General features: G+C 34.9%; 1 pseudogene; it reads right to left on the bottom strand.

Annotated features, from left to right (window-relative positions):
- Positions 1 to 1,233: 1,233 nt before the first annotated feature.
- Positions 1,234 to 3,117, bottom strand: LOC109391738 (EF-hand calcium-binding domain-containing protein 7-like; annotated as a pseudogene).
- Between the last annotated feature and the right edge of the window lie 1,667 nt (positions 3,118 to 4,784).

Genomic DNA, 4,784 nt, shown 5'->3' with positions numbered 1-4,784 from the left:
GACAATGAACTTCTATCTGTCTGCATGAGCTCTGCTGGTGAATGGCTTAGAGAGCTACCTCTGCCTCTGTCAAAATATTCTGGGCCAATGTCACCTTGGGAAAGCTTCCCTGGCAATAGTGTTCAGGAGAGTGTAGTGGTCAATATTGGGCTCCTTGTCAGTAGAGATGGCTGCAAGGTCTTTCAACATGGTGACCTGCTAACTGCACTAACAGATAATACTATCAATGCTATCTATGCTAACAAACAGTACTGACTATGCTAAGCATGGTAAATAGTACTAGCAATGCTAATAAAGGATACTAACTATACTGTGCTGACACTAATGCTAACAATGCTAAGTAGGCTTACTAACAATGCTAATAGTAACAGTAAGCAATGCTAACTATACTAAATGTACTAACAATGTTAACTATACTAAAAAAACTTTCAAAGAAAAAAACGAGAATGGGAACACACAAAATAAAATAGAGAAAAATGAGAAAAGAACAAAGAAAAAATGAGAGAAGAAAAGGAAAAAAAGAAAACCAAGAAAAGAGGACAAAGAAAAATAAGAAAATGGAAAGTTATAAAGAAAATGAGAAAAAGTGTAAATACAGAAGAAAAAATTAACTAAACAGAAGAAAAATATAAAAGGAGAAAACAATCTACCTTGTCCAAGTCCAAAAGGTCACCACCAATCAGCTTCCTGGGCTGTAAAGGACAAAAACCTCAGCCCAGCCAAGACCTTACATAGGATTTTTTGTAATTCCATCACAATGGTGCCTTATGAGGTCAGAGCAAGATATGAACAATCACAGCTGGGCATAAGCCACATGGTTTTCTCACTTATTGGTGTCAAGACCCCTTTACTCTGAGGGAAAAAAAAGGACCCCAAAGAGCTTTTTGTTTATGTGTAATAATTAAAAGCTGATATTTACTTAAAAAAAAAAAGTATGTAGGCTTTTGTAGGCTTTTACTTTAAAAGCTTTCCTGTAATTTTATTTTGGCTTGGTATTCATAAATAAGATGTGCGCAAATTTCCTACTAAATAAGGCCATACATTAAAAAATGATTTATACTTAATAATAAAGCATATAATATAGCACAAAACGTAAATGCATGCAAATTAGATTATTTATGTACATCAGTTAAATTAATTAGCATTTAGTTGATCAACAAATAACAGACTAAACCTGAAATAATTCTTCTTACTTTGATAGTTTCAAGTAGAATTATTTCCTGAAAACAATATTTAAGATATAAGGAAATACACACAATAATATATCCATTCTTGTCATTCATTCAGAGGCATTACATGTTGACAAGCTATTTTAGACTTTGGTGCCACTTCTACTGCAAATATGTTGAGTCCTCTGTTATTTATGCAGTTTCTACTTAGCTCTTTGTTGATGTGAAGAATCACTTTATTACCTGTCTTGTCTTCAATAGCTGAAGTTATCCAGGTGTCATACTTATAGGTATGTACAATGATATTGTCATACCCTTCCATTACTTTGGCACTGCCTTTGTGAAGGACAGATGTACAAATGGCCTTCTCAAGTTGCCTGCTGCATGCCTCCATCTGGACAGCTTTAATTCTTGGCTTGCATTTGTCTGCATAGATATCGATGACAAATGGGGATGCCTCTGTCATCTCCAGAGCTTTATTGTAGCCCATCGAGTGCAGAGTGACCCAAAGGTCACGAGAATCTTCTTCTTGATCATTGACTTCCATTAGGTTCAGATCCATAAAGCCCTGTCTTGTTAGTTCATTCTTCTTTGTATCAAAATTCTCTCTGCCGACAGCCCAAGCATCTTCATCACATTTCTCACCACTGGTTCTCAATTCAAAAAGATTATATTCTTTAAGGCTAAGAAGACCATTTCCATCTAAATCAATTATATCAAATATATCTGATAAAGTTGACCTAAATTTCTTTGCAAGAAATAATTCCCATTTCATCTCTATACACAAGCTGTGTTTCTTCTGTTACTGGTTTTATTTCTCTGCTCAGCCTACAGCCAGTTATGGAAGGAATTAACCAATAAATTCCAGGTCCTAGTTCACAAATCCATCCAGAAACTTTTCTATTCTGTAGTTCAGTAAAACACATGAACTGTAGATTTGTTTGACTCTCATTTTCCTTTAGAATATACAAGGCAGTATCAATTGATAACCATGGGGATGGTTTTCCTTTAACTTGATTCAGGTTTAATGGCTTAATTGTTAGGTAAACCATGGATCTCTGAGCTATTTGCATCCTGTATTGATGATTGATTGCACCATCTTCTTCTAAGAAAAAGCAACCTTTTGATAGCACACATTGCCATTCCTTTATTGAGTTTGACTCAGTTAAATTTGAGTTTCAGTTACTATTAACTTCCATGGTAATTGTGAAAGAAACAGATGTTTTGAACTTTCTGGTTGTTGTCAGTAAAGAACTCCTGGTGTCACCTTTATTTGAGAATGTTTCCTGATCAGTTTTTCTTATGATTCTAGGTGATGGTTTTTGTACTGGTGATGGGTCCCTTTCAGGGAACACTTCAATGTGGCTTCCGAACTGTTGATGCTTCAGTTTACTGTCAACCTCTAGTTTTTTTTTAGAGCATTTTGATACATTCCTCTTTGGTTATCATATATAATTTACAAAACTTGATGCAGTCAAATTTGCCATCAGCATTTACATCAGCCAAATTTATTATGGCATTTACTTCTTCTCAAGTCATCGTCTCACCTCTTTGTTAGAAGTTTATAAAGGTCTGTGTGTAAAATACAGCCATCATCATTTTCATCTAATTGCTTAAATGATTTTAGCAGTTCTGCTTTTGAGGTTGGTTTTTCCTTTCTTAAAATTATACAAAAGTCATCAAAATTCAGTTTGGCAGTTTGAGGAGTCCAATACTTATTAACAGTCTTTTGGGATGGATTTCTTCCTGCATGCTGACGAGCTAACTAAAGGTGATCTTTAGAACTAATGTTTTCTAAGCTGCTTTTGAAAACAGTTAAGTAGGCAGCTCTACAATTCCTATAAAATACCTCCTCTTCAGTTAGTGGAAATTTCTTTGTTTGAGGACTCTCTGAAAGCGTTGATTTCTGACCAGAGAAAGCTGCATCACTTCTGGGACTGATGGCCATTCTAATTCCAGCTCACAAACTAGGAAGCGAAGCTAGCTCTCTGCACAGATTCCACAATCCGCTCACCGCAGCCAGACAGACCTCAGCCTTTCTTTAATTACCATGGCCTAAACCTACATTTCTTCACACAGTCTCTAAAAACCATGTGAATGCACAAAGAGAGAGATAAAACCACCCATAATCAATGCCTTCAGCAAAACTAGGATACAAAGAATATTAAAAAACTCATGTATGTGGGGAAATAAATATCCAAAACCAGTAGAGACAGCTGCAGAGCCCACGTCAAAGAAAAGAGAAGTCAAATGGAGTGGCAGGGAAAAGAAGAGGATAGATACAAATGATACAGTGGTCTCCTGGAAAAGCCAAGAAAATCAATGGCAAAGATACTGTAAACAATAAGAGAACTCAATAAGGTGGTAAGATAAAAAATAAACATTAAAAATCAATAACTTTCATATATCCACTCTGATATAACCAATCAGAAGGTGTAATGAAAAAGGAAATATCAGGGCCAGCCAAGTGGCTCAGTTGGTTAAGAGCTCACTCAAGAGTTTGAGCTCTGAGCAACAGAGGTTCAATGCCCGGTCTGAGCTGAGCTGCCAACAGGTAGCAGGATGGCTGAAAAAAAAAAAAAAAAGGAAACATCATTTTTGGTAGCAATGAAATAAAAATAACACTCTTAGAAATAAAGTGAGCAAAAAGTTTGCAAAAGCTCTAGGAGAAAAACACTTAAAACATGACTAAGAGACCCAAAATTAGACTTGAACAAATGAAAAGACATTCTTTGTTTTTGAGTAGGGTGACAACATCAAAAACATGTCAATTTGCCACCATTTAATGCATAAAGTGACCTCAATAAAAATAACATTTTTCCCTAGAGCTCAATAAATTGATTCTAAAGTACATATGAAAATTTATTAAACAAATAAGTCTTGGGGATGTAATTACAGCATGGTGACTATAGTTAACAATACTGTATTGTATATTTGGAAGTTGTTAAGAGAGTAAATCTTAAAGATCCTTATCATAAGAAAAATATTTTGTAACTATGTGTTGTGGTGGATGTCAGCTAGACTTTTTATGGTGAACATTTTGCAATCTATACAAATATTGAATCATTATGTTATACACATGAAATATATAGTTATATGTCAATTATATCCCAGTTTTAAAAAATTCTAATATTTTAGAAAATTATGCAAGAAGACCCTTAGGAGGAAAAAATAGAAATAAGGAGAGGGGGAGATAAACATGCAAGAAAACCAGGAACAGGTCGAAAAAGAAAACCAACAGGGAGCTTACCCTGTAAGACAGTAGAATATAGTCTAAAGCCTCTATAATTAAGACAGTGTGGTCCTGGCATGCAAATAGAGGATCCAATGGAACAGAATAGATCATCTAGAAATAGTCCCAAGTTGATGTGAAAGTTTGGTATGCCATGATGATGATATCTCAGATCACTAGGGAGAATATGGACCTTTTGCTACATGATGTTACGATAACAGGATAACCATTTGAACAAAGATAAAATTGGACCATACTTCATGCCTTGAACCAGAGATCTAAATGTTTTTAAAAGAAAAGTACAGGAACTATGAGAAATATGGATGAGTTTCTTTATAACCTGAGAGTAAAGAAAGGCTTTCTATGAATGAGTCAAAATATAG

The sequence above is a fragment of the Hipposideros armiger genome, unplaced genomic scaffold (genome assembly GCF_001890085.2).
Source record: "Hipposideros armiger isolate ML-2016 unplaced genomic scaffold, ASM189008v1 scaffold_301, whole genome shotgun sequence".
Lineage (NCBI taxonomy): Eukaryota > Metazoa > Chordata > Mammalia > Chiroptera > Hipposideridae > Hipposideros > Hipposideros armiger.
Note: the sequence above shows the minus strand (reverse complement) of the source record. Positions and strands in the feature narration are given on the sequence as shown.